The following is a 19,220-nucleotide window of genomic DNA, read 5'->3' as shown; positions in this document are numbered from 1 at the left end:
ATGTATGTTGTGTATAATTTATATATATATATGTATATATATATATATATATATATATATAATATATATATATATATATATATATATGACTATTTACTGGGTTAAGATAAGAGATAAGAGTTAATAGAGGAGAGACAGATTGACTGAATTAACGTGAATTTAATAATCTAACAATCATCAGAACAATTACACGATTGAAATATTCAAATATCTGAACCAATGTTTGTCCGATATCATTATTGATCCTTGGCAAATTGACATCATAGATTTTAAATAAAGCTACAGGGTATGCTTTTTTCAATGAAGACAATGACAATTTCTTTTCTGTATCCTGGATTTGAAAACCAAGTTGTGTTAAAGAGCTATTTAGAAAATGTCTAATGTATCTGATAAAGTGATAAGCTGGAAACTGTTAAGCTGGAGCAAACGCTAAAGAGGCGTCAAGGAGAAAAGGGGAACGCTTTTAAGTCCGTGTAATGTGCTTGCTCTGTCGTTATGGTTCAAGTTGCCGACTTTTCTACTGATTATCTACTCGATATGCCATCAGAATAGCCGTGAAGACGATAACGATTTCACAGTATACAAGAATGTCTTCTAAAGCAAGGCATCTATACCTGGAAGTACAGGGTTATTAGGCATGCGCAAGAAAAACTCCTTACTGCTATCATACTGAGACTGTTTGGTGCGATGATTTACAAGGAATCACATATTTGTATGTCATACAATTACAAAAGGCATATGGTATCCCGCTAAACAGAGAGAAAAATGAATTTAGGTTCTACCAACCACTTCAAATTTAAGCTGCTCAAGTCCGAGTCGACCATAATATTGTAGATTTAACTGAACACCGAGCATATGCCAAGTAATACAACCGTAGATTTCTTTAATACATTGAAAAGTTATATCGTAACGACGTGATGCCAATCGACTCAACCGTTTCTTTTTTTTCGAAATATAAAAGTTTTAGTAGCGATCTGGGTTTTCAAATTGGTATTATTGCACTAGTAATTTGCTATAAAGTACAATATCGCTAGGCCGTACACTGATTAAGATCAGCAAAGGCTATAAAACATCTAAAGAGACACCATTCATTGTTGGCAGTATAAAACGATGAAACTTTTAATGTTGCAGCAAGCAAAGTGAATGAAGAGTATTATGAGGTGTTCGTGTCTGGTAATCCGTCAAACAACTCCCCAATGGCATGTTGAGGTGTGCAAAACCATAAATTTCCACGTTGGCTCTTTACAAGGCGAAGGATTGTATGAAATCGTTGTCAGGATCTCAATCACGTCTCTCTGGCTGATCACCTAATGAAGCATTCGCTTTTCGCATATCATCGAGCAAGGAAATTGAGAACGACGAAAATTAACAGCTTTGAATGTCTTCAATGGTTAAACACTTGGTTCAACTACAAATTCAACTCCGATACTGAGGGATTCCCTGTAATACTCTCCGTTTGCAGGTGGCAGACAAATGGATATAACGTAGGACAATTTGGCAAAGAACAATTGAAAACCATGGCAACCATAAAGCATTTACTCCGTCAATTAATAGCAATGTCCGTATGTATGTATGTATGTATGTATGTATGTATGTATGTATGTATGTATGTATGTATGTATGTATTTATGCATCCACGTATGTGTATATGTATATATGTATGTACGTATACAAGTTAATGTATGTATGTATGTATGTATGTATGTATGTATGTATTTATGCATCCACGTATGTGTATATGTACGTATGTATGTATGTACGCATACAAGTTTATGTATGTATGCGGGCAAAAGGGAACAAGTACAGTTGACGGCAGGGGTAGGTGGAATGATTAATCGAAAGAGGCCGAGTTTATTGGCCTGGAAAGTTCCGTGGAGAACAGCAGGGCGTCGATTTTTTTACTACACGCGAATTAAATACAGATACCAAACTGAACAGAAAAAAACAGTTCTTACATGAACCTTTTCCCTCAGGTTGTTTCCATTAAAATTGTGTATTTCAGTGACTTTCTATTGCATGCAATAACGGAGCATCACTTCAACATGGGCCGCTAGTACAATTGACAGCAGTCTCTGTCTGTCAGCAAAAGAATTGGCTGTCAATGTGTGTGGTTGAGGAGATTACTGGAAAAAAACATTTGGTTGAAGAAAAATGTATTCGGACAAACTAATATTTGCCAACAAATTGCCATGTAATATCATGTTTTGCCAACATGATGGTAAGATCACAAAAGTATATGAAGTAATACGACAGTACTTGAAATTTGAAAGTTTTGGGGAATTGTTCACAATCTACATGCATACAGACAATCAACAGAGTTAGATCAAATCTTCATATTTCAAATTTAAACTAATATTCCCACTTTCTTGAGAGACAAAATGAAAGCGACCCATCAAAAATGAGGGCTTGAACTAGATTTGATGTGACAAACACGATGTTAGTTGCTGAAAAGTGAATTGATCATTTTAATGAAAGCTGTAATAATTAAAATTTTAATCCGTATATTTTTGTTGGAATGAATTATCCACAAGTTTAATGAAAAAGTGTAACGGCAAACAACATTCAATTTGCATGAAATGCGTGAATTACTTCTGTCACTATTTTTCAGAAAAAACATTTCCATTTTTCTCCTAATGTCAAATTAATACCACCTACCATCAATATGTAAACAAGGATGGTAAGTAATAATAATAATAATAATAATTTATTCTTCTAAAGCGTATAACATAGAAATACACCATCTCTATACGCTGTACAGTTAAAATCTGAATAAATACTTTCACAATACAATAAAACACAATACGATACATACAATACTTTGGTCCACTAGAATAAAGAAATACACAAAGGTAAAAAATTCAAAATTTAAAATACACTTCGTCAATCAATAAGTCTAGAAAGCTGTTTTTAAAAGGTAAGTTTTGACCTGCGATTTAAAATTATTAAAAATGTTGGTTGATCGAATGGCCTCTTGTAGTTTATTCCACACCTTAGGAGCTCACACTGAGAAAGCTCTGTCTCCATAACTCTTATTAGTCCTAATTTTTGGCTGAACTAGTGATACACTGGAATTACTCCTCATGTTTTCTCGTAACGGCATCCTGACAGTTATCAGTTCAGTGAGGCAGCGCGGCGCCGTATTACAATAAATAATTTTAAATGTTAGCCAAAGAATTTTGAATTGAATTCGCTGCTCTCACTGGCAGCCAGTGAAGAGCCTGCAGGACAGGAGTCATGTGACACCTGTCCCTCACCCTAATCCTGGCTACCAGCCGAGCAGCAGAATTCTGTATGAGCTGTAATTTATTTATTTCATAAGCAGGTAGACCGAAAAGTAAGATGTTACAGTAATCGATTCGAGACGTCACGAAAAGCGTGAACCAATTTTTCTGCAGAATGCTGATCCAAACATTTACGAATTTTCCTATTCTCCATAGGGCGTGTAATGCACCACTACACACACAAGTAGGGGTCCTAGCATTGACTTAATTCAGTCTTATTAGTGATAACCATATTGGCAGTACGTGTTCATATGCAGGCCGAGTATACAAACTAAAAACAGGGAGCATACCCACAGTCGCTTGTCAGTCTACACAAGGCGGCCGCCGTGTGATATGCATGAGTAATGCCTACCGCATAGCGGCTGTCGTGTATCGATTCAAAAGCTATTGTGAGCGTACCTGATCATAATTTTGACGCGAATCATACGCGGCAGCCTCGTCTTGACTGTGAACCATGACGTCATGGTTTTTGAGGCTCAACTTGGTCGCCCAGCAGCGGGCCCGGGCACGATATGACAGCAAGCACAGAATTGCTGTGAGAAATCATGATTTATTAATTATTTGATACCAAAATAAGGGATTATTTTCCGACCATTTATGAATTCCTGTGTTCTTACCATACAATAGAAGTAGGTGGGATCAATGCAAATTATTAAATACTGTGACAGTCTTTGATGATAATTGTTGGCGGGTATCGATGGTTTTTATCATTTTCAGTATGGAATGACTGGTGTGTATGCGAAGGCCGCGGCTTTACCAAATCATCCGTAGCTCCATGATATCGAACGATCCGTTTCAATAATTTATTTAAAGAAATTAGAAATTCGATGTTTTGTCCAAGCAAAAATTAATTTAGAGCTACACATGCTGGCCGCCGTACAAATCATACAATGCTGTATATGAAACTTGGCAATCTCTCCGTCGTTTTCAGAACTAGTTTGATGTACACCTACCTATCACACAACATAGACAGACAGACAGACAGATCGATAGACAGACACAGATGATCGCACAGGCAGCAAAGAGTGTTTCCTTGAGCAACTAGGTGCTGAATAGGAATCACAAGTTGTTTACGGGCAAGTGTGGTATTGTTATATTTCTTCAATAAGGGAGCTTTCAGTAATTACAGGGTGGTGGGCCGGGGGAATTTCGCGCACACCTGTACCGTAAAATGTGACCCTCCCCCTAACCTCCAGTCTAAAATGTGACCCTCCCCCTTGTCCGACATTCTAAAACTTGACCCTCCCCCCAACCACTGCGGTATTCTCCCTAGGAATAACTAAAACAGTATCAGCTAATTTACATAACAATTGGTTCAATTGTTATGATAGGGACAAATTACAGAGGGGAGGGCTGGTGTTTTTGGAGGGACAGTCGCAATTTATCACGCAAGAATTTTTGAAGAGATATGGTATTTCATACATTTGAGGGAGGGTCACCATATTTTGTGCGACTATAAGAAGGCAAGATGTAGCTGATTTAGTGCTTCATCTAAAAATATCAAATCATAATACATGGAAGTCTATCAGGCAAATTATTGACAATTTACCCCCACAAAACATGCTATAACTGTATTTTATATATGTTTTATAATGTATTTAAATGTACTTTGCTTGAATAGGAAAGTAAAATGTGCATTTGTGTACAAGAAATAAATTTCTGAATTTCATCTAAAAAATTGGTTCACTATCCGTGGTGTCTATGATGATATTATGAATAGTTTTTTCCAATACAAAAGTAGGTAAATCTTTCCATTTGAGTACTCTTGATTATTGATATTAATTTTCTTGATTAGACTAGAGTGGTTACAAGTCTATGGTTGTGTAAGAAAATTGATTTTGGAAATGTCCATTCACTATGCATAGCGGCGGATGATGAAACTATGAATAATTTTTTTCAGTACAAAATTAGATAAATCTGTGCATTAAAGTATGCTTGATTATTGTTCTTGATTAGACTAGAGTGGTTACAAGTCTATGGTTGTGTAAGAAATTTGATTTTGGAATTTCACTGAAATGTCAATTTACTATGCAAGGCGGTCTATTATGTGTACGTATTTTGTTGGTGATTTTCTATTCAGGAAATATCACATGGACAATCAAAGTTTTGGCCATAAAATCAGCTTCTGTCAAAAGTGACCCTCCCCCTAAGATAGGTTTATAAAAAGTGACCCTCCCCCTTGAACTGTTTTCTAAAAAGTGACCCTCCCCCCAGTTCCCCCGGCCCACCCCACCCTATAATTACTGAAAGCTCCCTAACGTACTTGGAAAACCCTCCCCGTTTCCATACTTTGCCATGCTTGGTCTTTTACAGCCTATAGTGAATGCATTAGACTTGCACGATACCAAAAGACACGTACACCTCTCTCTCTTTCTCCCTCCCCCTCCCCCTCCCTCTCTCTCTCTCTCTCTCTCTCTCTCTCTCTCTCTCTCTCTCTCTCTCTCTCTCTCTCTCTCTCTCTCTCTCATAACGCTCTCTGCTTTCATTTTAGCATTTTGTTCATGGTATTGTGTCGCAGATTTCGCATAATCATTTGTTTTAGCGTTACACTTTATCTTGTCATTTGATTAAATTGCGTCAAGGTCATATTTGCAAATGTTGTTTCAGAGCTTTGTTACCTGATTTTGCTGAGTAGATTCTTGATAATAGTTGGCTGTGATACTGGGCTTTAATGCCGATGATGATGATGTCAGATTAACATCAAAATGTTTGCAGGTGGTGGATTATTTCACAATATAAATGTATTTGATATATCAATCTTTCTCATCTTTTTGGTTAACTAATGTGAAACGCCTCTCAATCTTCGTATATGATATCACCATCTACAATGGTCTGTACCTTGTCTGCTCAAAAAGTTTTGTTTACATAAAATATTTCAAATTATTTCTCACTGCATCATTCTGACTTGTCAAATGCCACATTACACATTCTCTGTTCACCTGTCCGAATTTCTCTAAATAAATTTTTCACGCAACCGCCAATGCTTGTTATGTGCCAAAACATTAAAATGAAGATTGTTTCATATTTATCAGACTTAAAACTTTAAAAGACGATGTCGAGAAGTTTTTTATGGTCGAAATGTTGCAAATGTGTAACGAAAGTGATCAGTATCGTTGTAACTTACATGTATAGCTGAAATCTGAAGTTTGAAGATGGAATATTGAATTTGCTAATGGCTAACTGTCATCACATAACCCTTTTACGAAACTAAGCTGTCAAGAACATATGACTTTCTGCGTTAAAGTAATGAGTGTACTCGTTGCTAAGAATATTTCATCTTCTTTAGTAAAGTTTTTCTTGCTTTAAATCAGTATTACTTTGGCTTAACATGTTTTGCAAATGATCAGTATTTGAAGTTGATGAAAATGGACTGGCTTTAGAACTGTCGAAATTGAAAATGAAAACCACAATTATTTGATGTCTTGGCGCGGCATGATGTCATCACATAATGTTACATGACAAAATGATTACTCTTGCCCTCTGCTGCATTTACGTGTTCTGTTATTACAATAATGCAAGGTAGATTTGAAAGTTGACTTAGCCTGACACTTTTAAACGAACAGATAGGAAGATGTATCTTTTTTGTAGAGACAGCGGTGCGTCCTACGCGTTCGTTGGATTACAAAACTGCTTCATACATTATCAACGTTAAATCAAAGAGTAACGCTGTTCACTTGATGATTTGCGACAGAGTGTCTGTCTGTATCTACTGTTTGTAAAGTAAATGTTTGTCTTCAATACTCGTAGAAAAGATGAATACAAAACTGTAAAATTGGAAAAGTTTTTTTCTATATGGCCAAATCCCAAAATCCATGTTGTTTAATTTCGTGATAAAGGTAAGGGCTTGTGTAGAAAAAAGTTCATCGGCATGTCGCAGAGTTAATACGCATAATGGTAATTATGCCGTAAATCCTAACAATAGTAGAGATATCATTCGCTGAGCAGCTTCATATCCGAACAATTAAATTTCACAGCTATTCCCGAGATTACTTTCATATAAAAAATATCATGATCGTGGTAGTATGTTCGTCTGCGATAACTCAATAGTCAGCTGCAATTAAAATACCTCTTCCAAACGTTGTTCTGGTAATTTCACACAGTTCTAAACCAAGTAATAGTTGGAGAGGCATTCATGCTGAGTACTGTTCGCCTTCCAATGTGTTACAGTATGCCCTCCGTGCGTCGGCTTCGTTCAGTATGCACACCCAAGATAACGCCTAATGGTTTCGCTTCCCTCATTTCAACTACAAAACCGATACATTTTTACGTGACAACTTGCCCACCACAGAATATCTGCCCTTTTTTGCATTCACTGAGAAATTAGCCGAACGTGTAGTTTGTATAAATATTTTTGGAAACTGAAAAAAGTTGTGTTCGATCAAAATCTCTGAAAACGCCACATAAAATTTAGGTACTTTTCTCTCATCAGTCACCAGTTCACTAATATGTGGCAAAATTCCTAATGTTGCTTGTCGCTAGTAAAACGTAAAAAAAACGTAACTTTAATCTTCTACGAACACTTTTTTGTGCATGCACAACTTCGTTTTTTCTTCATCTACCATACACCTGTTGTCAGTATAACAGTACAACAGATAAACCTCTTCCTAGACGCGAGCGGCGATGCACTTTTTCTTCTCGTATGGGTCGAACAATTTTAATTTGTCGCAAGAATTTCGATGAATCATAGTGTAGCGATGTCACAGCGTATGGCTAGCAGATTATTATGATCATCATGGCTCCGATCATCTGTTATCAAAGGGATTAGGAAAAATACACTGATTTATCAATGACACGTTGAAAACGTGTTGCCCTTCAGTCTCTGTACAGATTTCAACCCTGTTAATATACAGTGTTTTTAAGAGACTCGAAGAACAAGCGACGAACGCAATGACGAGGAAGAAACGGAAATTGGCCTCAGATGAGCTCCTAAAATCAGTGTAATTTTGGTTGATATCTATCAGTCATAATCCAGATTGCACTAACATATCATTGACAACTCTTTGTGCAATAAATTCTACTTTCAGTCTGTAGTAACTGACGAGAATCAAGGCATTACAAAGTATATGTCATCCGCAATGACTATACTTCATATATATTTGATGTGTTCAGCTAATGTACTGTAGATTCCAGTAAAATGGCTGTTTTACTGTCTTTGCCTTTAAACGTCTGCGTCCCCTCTACCCGCGTTTCATTTCATTTGAAACCAGAAGGGAGTATTACTTCGTTCGCCGATAATCGCGGAAACATACCGAGTTTACAATACACGTGGACTAAGATTAACCAGGTAAGGAGGCCGATAACCAACTTGTAACCCTCATTTGAATAAATGATGTCAAAGTCGACATCGAATTCAATTAAATTTCAATTAACTCTGACAAAACAAGTAAGACAAATAACTCCACTTGGCGATAACTCAGATGTAACGTCTGTTATTGATATTTCATTAGAAGAGAAACAAAAAATCATATATTTCTAACAAAAAATCAGGTCAAGGATGACATTAATTTTAGAATCAGAGATGGAACAACGACAGAGAAAGCATTGGCAATGATCGAAGGTGTTTGTCCTGGACAGAAAAGTTGCAGACCACGCAATCCGACTATGAATAAACTTTTTAAAAAGAGTCACCACATGTTACATTTGCATAATACAAGAGGAGCAACAAACTGAAAACTGTGTGTCACTACTTCCTGGGTAGAACACTATCAAATTTGGCCTTGACAAACTGACCATATATAACAATCGAAATCTCTCTTTATTCAACAGAGCCACGCTTTAAGTCTCTCTTGAAGTTTATTGATGCCGGAATGCTTTGTTATACATCACAATAGAAATAAGTTACAAACTCATAATATAAAATGTGGAAACTTTTAAACATAAATCGTATCCTCACTACCAACTCCAGGGTTTAAAACAACATGTCTTCGATTTCAGCGAGCATAGTTAGTTTTTTATGGCTCACAATTGTTTGTCGCACGTTTTACGGACAACATTGTAAGCTTACGTTTCATATTAGCAGAGTATTCAGACACGATATCATCGCTTTCAGGAATCGTCTCAAAGTTTCAAAATACAACAATCTGATATGATAACTCAGCGATATATAGTTCGATCAAATTACCAGTCTTATTTTCATAGGCAAACACTATAATTCATCTAGTATCTTGAGTCTATTATATTGTCCTAGGTACACCCACTTCAATCTGATAATTGAAAGTTGGGCACGACAATTGACTTTTTCTGTTGTAATGCTTAATATACTGGATAGCAGCTAGGTACAAAGCCCGTCACACGCCAAACGAACTCCGCAGTTTTAAACATGTAAGCGGCAGGAATTCTTCCGAAATGCGTTCCATTTCTATCACACCATACTGACTTGTCATGAGGACTAGTGACACATATATTCAATGGTGCATATGTAGACTAATTTATACATATGCGTATTGTCCGAAGCATATCAAGGTCTTACGGGGACTGTCCACCACACTTCCTGAGTAACTTATCAGTGCTGCATTTTCCATTGCTATCACACCATTGTGTCGATTCTGACTCGTCATGAGGGCAAACGACACATACATTACCGCCCGAGCATGGTAGGGCACACATCAACGAAAAGTCAGTGTTTAATCAGTTATCATGTTCAGCTGCAGATAGCACAAATGAAAGCAGTAACCGTAGCCATGGAAACATTAGAATGCTGATACGAGTTGAAAATACCTTTGAAAACGTTCCGATGATATTTCAACTAAAATGTCATAAATTTTAACTTAAATGACTACAACCTCATTGAATTTACAATGTCATTCTTTTTTTATCACCCATTACTGACCGCACATAATTATTATGCAAACAAGCACGGTTTAACATAATCGTAATTAACGACCATCCCACAATTACACATCTGTTCAATGTCGTATTCTTAGGGCAATAAGTGCATCTGTCCCGTCTCCAATTAGGGATTAAAATCCGATTACCATTTTCCGCGATCACGGGAGTGAATATTTTTATGATGCTTAATTTTTCGAGAGAAAATATTCACCAGGCATTTTCTCTTTACACTTTAATGAAAACAAGAAACCTTCACTCTAATTTCGAGATACTCTGTTTTGTTCAAACCTAAATAAAACACTAAACAAACACAGTTAAGTGGTAAACCATCTCTTTCAAACTAAGTCATCAGTCAATATAACCTCACACTTAGACACAAGCAAAAATAAACAAAAACATCCAGAAGCCTATTCGAGCCAATACAGTCTTAGGTCGTGATATAATACATGATAAAGAAATCTGTTTGATGCCGAGGCGTTTTGTAATGATAAGACTCGACAGAACACAATAAAACCATTCCTTCAGGAAATGAGCAAAAAACAATAAACAACGCTTTCATGTTTATTTGTCATGGTTTTTTTCATTATTTTTACATGAAATGCAAAGATCATTATATAGTGAGAACTTTGACAACGTTTGTATTCTATATATATACGTGTATTGTATTGAAATGGAAAACAGCACACACACACACACACACACACACACACACATAGTTGTGTGTGTGTGTGTGTGTGTGTGTGTATTATATATATATATATATATATATATATATATATATATATATATATATATATATATATATATATATATATTATATATATATATATATATATACAAAAACACAAGATGTATACAATGTGCCCTCCCGGTTATCACCATAATGGCTTTATGGCAACCTCTGAACTTGGGCACAGAGAGTACGGTTATATATATATATATATATATATATATATATTATATATATATATATATATATATATATATATATATATATATATATATATATATATATATATTTGCACATTATTGTGCATAAACCGCATTCTGAATTCTAAGTCAACTGCAAATTGTCACAACTGTTTCGTTTTTTCTTCCAACAGTCTTTCTTCTTCTCATTTCTCCGGACAAAAGTGAGACATATGGTCTCGCACCGAAACTAAACACATCACCGTGAGCGGCAGTAAAGTCGACATGGTTACAGAACAGGTTAATATGCTACCCAGATCATAAGAGGTGCAGAAACAAAGTAACGAAACTAAAGAAACTGCATCTATACATAGCAGACTGAACAGCTAGGATTGTCATATTGTCGGGTTAACCAAGCAACACATCAACATCAGTGACGTATGTGACTTTTAACAGAAACGTATACGTTAGGGCAGGGAGACGGAACTTTCAATGAATTCAGACCAATAGAAGTTTATGATAAAACAATTTCGGACATCATAGACGAGTTTACATAGATTAATGCCAACAACTACCCATTACTTTTTTTATACGATTGGAATTGTATATTCAATGGTGCATTTGTAGACTAATTTATACATACACGTATCGTCCGAAGCATATCAAGGTTTTACGGGGACCGTCCATCACAGACTTCCTGAGTAACTTATCAGTGCTGCCTTTTCTATGTCCTGGTTACAAGGCGCATAGGAAAAGGCTGTAATAAAGTTAATTTTTCTCAATCTATCAATTATGCTGAATTCACGTGTTCTGTGATCATTTTAAACAGTGTAATAGCCGTATGAATATATATTTGACTGATGACCACAGGAATTTACCAAAATTTGTCTTGAACCGTTTTGATCCGTTGCAATCTGTAGGCACTAATTTTATATCAAATGAACGTTTCATTTTTGATGTGTATTTCAATATCTCCAATAAGAGATTTCATAATCTATGACCTATTAGGAGAAAAATAAGTTCCTCTGTTTACTTTGTAATCCCTTTCAAAGAATTTTTAAATGATTTTATCTTTTTTTTTGTTATTACAGAGAGCAAGTGACATGTTCAAGTCAATGGAGTTGCCCATTCTAATGCATACGTACTAATTTGCATCTGAAATGTTTACACTTTGAAAAATGTGTCAAGTTGATTGGAAAGTAGATGGACAAACAATATGAGGAAATTGGAATGGAGTAGATCCGTGCTACATAGAACAAAATTACGATGTGTAGAGTTTAGAGGTTTTACACTTCAACGGCATTCTAATATCACAAACGACGAGAAAGAAATTTCGAATCGTCTGCAATGGAAGCAAGTGATTGGTTATCGAAGGCGTTGCCAACACAGTCCAATGAAATATGTTTGATATAACTTAATTTGTTAATGCACATTTTAATGACAGTGATAAGTAATAGCAAAGTTTCGTGCAGAAACCCTATTCGATATAATATTGTTGAGAAGCTGATGCAACTAAAACTGTCTACTGAGCGGACATACTATTACTTTTACTTTCTTTGGATGTTTTGACATTTCCTGGATACTCTAGTATCGCCAACACAAATATAACACATCCTTAATCCTCTAAAATTCAACTGAAACCAAAATTAAAATGCTATTGGACACGCATAAAAATCAAGAGAATTTATTTAGCGTAATACATGAACCAGTCTCCGAAGCATGAAAAACAATTGGTGTTACTGTTTTCTCAATCACTCACTCACTCTGCCGGTTTTGGTACTTTTGCTTTGTTATTATAAAAACTATTCCTTTATGTGGAAATGAAGGAACGTGGTCTGTGTTTCAAAATTTAGGAAAATTGTTGAAATATGGTTAATCGCGTTTCAGACGGCACCCTGGTCGCTGAATGAATTTGGCCAGGAACCACCATCCGTTGACAATCGAACTGCGTTAAAGGGAAGGCGGAGGTACGAGACGAAGATCATCGCGCCAGCGTTGACTCGACAACCAAAGCTCAAAGAAATCACTTGGCCCATGACACTTCTATGATTTCCAGCGTTCCCGCGTAACAATAAACACATATCAGCAGACTTTAGCGTTTGTCACCATGGATATTCCTTAAATGCAATGAATAATTTCATTTAGTGAAACAGTTGACAATTACACGCTTTTCTACTTTAAAAACGATATCATTGCCATCAGTGTATTCAAAATGATGAAAATATCAAGCTGTAAAATCGAAAATACAAAGCCAGTTGATTAGACTTCCTTTTGTCGGCACGACAAAATAGCAATAACTACCTACACTTATATTATGGGCGTTCTCAATCCCTGCGGTTGAGATTTTCCACTGTAAACTTATGAACAGATCTATCTTGGAAAATAAATTGAAAGCAGTGGAATGTTCTGAAATTTTGTCAGTTGATGTAGTTTTCTCAAACGGCGTAAAATATGTCGAATCGCGAAATGATGTGTGTGTTTTTTTGGCTTTGAGTCGGGACCCAGATAGACGTTGTGTAATATACGGTGGTTTCAATCGGGTTCGAACTCACAACGTACAGTACCCAATCACCTAGTGGAGAAAGCCACAGACAAAACCGCTCAGCCAAATCCCCAATGTGTAATATTAACCTTAACGGTGGTGTATGGTTGTCATTAACCAAGAGACCACATCTTCTGAAGTGCAATCTACATAACTCTACGGAAGTGAAATTTCAAGATCAAGTCCTCTGTACGGACTTTAGCAAAGCTGTACACATAAAACTATGGAACAATCGATCGTAAGTCATAACTTCTGTATATTGTTCAGATTCAAAAGTCTATTGTGTAAAACCTTAACTTTTCAATCGTTCAAACTCATGATAACAAAAGTAGTGATATGTTCCCATAACAGGTGACAACAGCATATATATATAATATATATATATATATATATATATATATATATATATATATTATATATATATATATATATATATATATATATATATATATATATATATTATATATGTATGTATGTATGTATATAAAATTGAGGTCGGATTGAAGGCAAGACATTACTAAAAATGAGTTTCCTCATCCTCGATGTGACAGCATCTGTCGACAGGAAAACGCCATTTTAAAGACATCAAGATACTGCCGATCGTAATGTGCGTAAGGTTTGATATCCGATATTGTTGAAATTTAAGGAAAACGAAGGCTGTGTCCACCTGCAAGGCTCCTCGGATGATATCACCATTTGGCAGCTTCTTCTATACAAAACGATTCTCATCGAATGGCTGAACATTTGTATGTTTTCCACAATTTGTTTAATCTCGCTCTTTATGAAGGAATGGTGCTTTTTATGTAACACAGTGTTGTCATTCTGCTGAACACAGATGAATAAACTGGTTGACAATGAAAAATGCACCTGCAATATTGGAGGAAAACGTCTGGCGATTCCCATCGGGAAATAATCGTTCCTCAGTGAAACAAAGAAAAGTCATTTTGATAAGTGAGATTCGTTTACCTGTTGACTATAAAATTGAGGTCGGATTGAAGGCTAGACATTACTAAGTTTGGCTGTCAGCGTTATGAAAAATCTAGAATTTGACACAGAATGTATGTCTGTCGAATCTATGCAACCTGCATGTCGGCTTTAGTTTTACTCACGACGATGAAACAACAAGTCATATGTCAGATATACTGCAGAATTGTTGTCAATAAAGTATTGTTCATTCCGGCAAGATCTGACGTAAAATTCTTTCCTTTACATCCCTCTTGATTTTAGTGCAAGTCCTTTATTTTGTTGCAATAGTTGTCATGTACAGCATTCTTGAATAGTTTATGTTTAGGATTGTTAAATTTACTATATTGACATACAATGAGTAGGATTCAGCTATACAGTTGCAATTGTTGGTTGAGATGAACACAATGGTACACTCTAGACCCTTTATTTGAAACAGAAAATTGTAGACAGACAGACCGCTGAAGTAATTGGTCACGAAAACAAAGCTATTATCTATACCACGTTTCCCTACAATATAGTCTGTTTTTGAGAGTAAGACATCACGAAGTGCCAATGAGGCCTTGTTTCATCTTCGACTACGATACAAGCGACGACAAATTTGATTACCCGTTGCTGTGGCAGTCACTTAGTTCCATGATGGACGAAACATTAACTTAGTATGCCAAAATATGCTTGAAAGGTCTGTTGTTACACGGTGTCATTTCTTTCAACAGGTACTTGGCGTTTAAATTTAGAATTAGTTTCTTCCTTGAAAACATCACCTGAACTGTTCATCGCGTACTGGGGAAATGATATTAAAGCGACACAACGTTGGTGTTATTACTGTGCTTTGATGTTTTCAATTTCGCCGTGTCTCAATACAATTATCGACCGGGCCTAAATGAAAGTAATATGTACAGGTGCCCATTCGCTTCAAAAGCTCAATCCAATATTACCTTTATCTATTGTAGTTCAACCACTGGAAGCAGGCATGTGAGAGAAGAGATATTAATACTGCATTCTGAATTCGTCCTTGGTGAATTCTAAGCATGTACAACAATGATTCAATAATGGTGTAAATGTATAGTTCCGGCTTTGTGGGACTCTAAGACTTAATAAAAATCTCCAGCAATCTTGTACTCAAACTTAAGCTCACTTGAAATAATTATACAGGACTTGAGCCAAAAACCGCTACAATTGATCAATACGCACTGCCAAACGTTACTATGGTTATACCGATATATCGTTGACATAGTGGGGTTGCTATGGTGAATGAACTCCGATTTATTATGATTTCAGATGAATATTGATCATTGAAGGATCGTATTAACCGTTCTGTTTAAAATTATTTCATTTTCCTAAATTATTTTATTTCGTACACACATAATACTATAGACTAAAAGCCTGATGAAAGTTGATCTTTGGTTCAATATTTAGGTATTATCATGAACAATTAACATTATCTGTGAGTTCGGTAAAGTGCAATAAACATCTTTAAACAGCTTGATAACTTTTAGATGGCGTACGTTACTCTCATGCGATGTGACGACGTACGATAATTTAATGACACATGTGCAGCGTGGTACGGCATGGCATATTGACGCAAGATTTAAGTGATAAAGATCATTAGCATGATAAAACCGTGATTAAAATTATGTAGCGTATTGGCGCGATAAAACATGGTTACAATGGGAGTAACATAGCCAGGCTAAACTGTTACAGAACAATAGCATGGCACAGAGTATCAGCAGGATGAGAGAGTTAAATTTCCGCACAGAATTATCACATTTTGTAAAGAAATATTAAAATTTGAAAATGACTTCTCTTTGCAAAATACAGCCACAGAAACAGAGATAAGGATGCTTTTGTTCGTCTACGCAATTTTTTTTCAAAACGTTTGCCAAAGTGTCATGTACAGTATGCGTCGAATTTAGAAACTACAAATTACAGACGACGATAGCATCAGTGTGAACATGTTTTCAATGTTATCGGGTTTATTAAAATTCAGTTTCAACTTGTTCTGTTTTTGTTTGCTCGCTTGCTTTACAATGAAATTATTTTCTACTCTGTTTTCAAAAATTAATTTATATAAAATAATGCGAGATGGTTCAATCGGATTTATTTTGATAATAACAATGCAATTCAAATGATACGACAGAATCTACTGTTACAGTCAATAGTGCTACATTAATGTGATGCTGATCTTTTTTTTATTCTTCAATATTAAATGTGAATTTACCATTTAGGAAATCTAAAAAGCAAATTCCAACTTGGACAAAAGCATTAAAACTGATGTCGAAAATGAAAATACTATGTGTAAAAAGGTCCAGATGCTTGGAGTTTACTGAAATGAGTAATTCGAAGCATCATAGAGATGAAATACAGAACAACAGAGAACAGGTTAAACTTCGACTATACAGCTAGACGTTTGTATTGAAGTAACAGGAAGTCGTAGGTGCCATGCCTGAACAAATTGACACAGCGATATTTTAAAGAACACACTTAGGAATGTGATTCAGTAGAAGAATTCGAAACGGCATCATATAAATTACCAAGTTTGCTCTTTCCTTTTTCCCTGAACGTTTTGTCAAGTTCGGTTTAATGGCAGTTTCTACTGCAACTTTATGTCAAAATGTCTTTTTTTCGAAATTTTAATCAAGCGCCTTTTCGTCACATCACATTTGTCTATCTAGCTAGGCATAGTCTTTGCCGTCGAATTCAACACATTACGTTATTAGTAATGTCAAGCAGCTTGTTACATGTAATAGCCGGCAGTCGTAAACAGCAGGGCTGCTTCTACTCGACCGATCTCGTCTAACTTTAGGCGAAATCTCTGAGCTGGAATAATTCATCCCTAATAATTTATGGGATTTCCCAATTCTCACGCGTGGTGACTTGGAGGGTGGATGTAACCGTATCATTAGCAAAGCTGATGTTCGTATAATCTATCATGATTTCAATTTTCATCGAATTATCTGACCAACAGACGGCAACATGGTCGTTGAATTGGCCTAACGAGCAAAACTGCAGCTAATTTTCTCGCAGACTAATGATTCGTCAGGAAAACTCAATGATTTTGTAATTACGAGTTAAACCCATGAGCCCAAATTCAAGTTGATGAAGTGACGAGCTATCTACACCGACATGCCACAGTTGGCACTGCAGTAAGGTTGATAGAGTCACAAACGTTTACTTCATATAATTCAATAGGTTTATGAAAAGAGCTTTGCTGATGAACCTGTGCTCAGCTTTTCTTTTTCCATCCACTGAACAGCAAGACTTGAAAATTTTTGATGACACAATATGTAGTAAGACTGAGTAGTTGATATCTGGGTCTAATCAACATAGCACATCACGACTCTTCAACATTTAAACAATTTGATGACACAACGCGAAGTGTATTATTTCTACGCTCACGTTCCAGGATGTTCTTTTGTCATTAATTGCCAAAACCAAATATCTCTCCAACTATAGATTGCTGAAGGCGATGTTGATCCAAATTGCAAAAAAGCCTAAAGTACTGCAAGGAACAAGCTGATTAAAAGTATGGCACACAAATTGCTTTATATACATCAAATTGTCTTATATAGACTTACCTCACTTGATATACTGTCACTTTTTTGTTTGTAGCTATAGTAGAACAGATTGCTAGAACACTAACTAAAACTGGTAAAAGCAGCATGCTTGTTGGCTGAAAAAGTGGAACATAGACTTCTGCCGCAGAAATCGTCGAGCGCCTTGTGTTCTCTTTCTTGCTGGAGTCAAGCTAACTTTATATCTTGTGTGAAGAGCCTAAAGTACTGCAAAGAACAAGCTGATTTAAAGTATGGCAGCGACTGACATGCTCTGAAGGCGAAGTCGTCAATCAATCTTGTAGGCGCTGTGTGTTCTCAGCCAACAACAACCAGCGAATAGAGATTTAGGAATGACACCCACTTTGCGATGTGAGCAAATACGATTGCACATACTTGTGCACTGATATGACGAAGTGATGTCGTTAAGGTAACAAATGATGTTGCCAGGGTAACCAATGATCATGCTGACCATCTGCGCATAGCGCCTCCTTACATTGCTATTAATAGTAATATTGACGTCACTTCCGCAGTAGTTTTCACTCGGAAAAGCAGTTTCTAAACTTGAAAGAAGGGTATCTTGTTGTTTTTCATAGACTAAATGATGATGTTATGTCAGTTATGACATACATTACGGCTTTGTTGCAACCACAGCAAACTTCACCGATCAGATTGACTTTACAAAACTGACCGTTGTTTTAAGTGTCAATTAAAAACATTCGATGGCCGTAACCACTTCATATCAGTAAACATGTTTACAGTCACAAATGTTTGTTCTGAACGTCAGGGGCAAGAAACATGTGATTTAGAAAAATACTCATCAGTTTATGAGCTCTTTCACTTGATGTGTAAGCTAATTAAAATACACATATCAACTTTGTCTTTTTGTTTCTACTAAATCGATTACCATAGCTTGTCAGTCTTCTCTGTAAACTTCAATATCAATAGTATGCACAAATAAGTGATATGTAAAAAGTCAAAGTAATGGTAAAATTCAAAGTATTGGAACAGTTAATGATTTGGAGCGAAGACATTAAAGAATTGTAGTAGCAACGCAACTCAATAAACACAGAGATGGACTAAGTGACTGACAAGATAATGTTAAAAAATCTTCTACACGTCATGATGTCAGAACGTTTTTTA

The 19,220-nt window shown here is 36.0% G+C and overlaps 1 protein-coding gene across 1 annotated transcript in view; it reads right to left on the bottom strand.

The window, feature by feature from the left end:
- LOC139130649 (uncharacterized) overlaps positions 1 to 18,495 on the bottom strand; it is a 34,212-nt gene extending 15,717 nt beyond the window's left edge. Inside the window, exon 1 of the mRNA XM_070696391.1 lies at positions 18,102 to 18,495. The gene's annotated coding sequence lies outside the window, so the exon portion shown is untranslated. The remainder of the gene's footprint in view (positions 1 to 18,101) is intronic.
- Positions 18,496 to 19,220: the final 725 nt, after the last annotated feature.

Source organism: Ptychodera flava, chromosome 4, assembly GCF_041260155.1.
Source record: "Ptychodera flava strain L36383 chromosome 4, AS_Pfla_20210202, whole genome shotgun sequence".
Taxonomy (NCBI): Eukaryota; Metazoa; Hemichordata; class Enteropneusta; family Ptychoderidae; genus Ptychodera; species Ptychodera flava.
The sequence above is the reverse complement of the archived record's forward strand: the minus strand, read 5'-3'. Positions and strand labels throughout refer to the sequence as shown.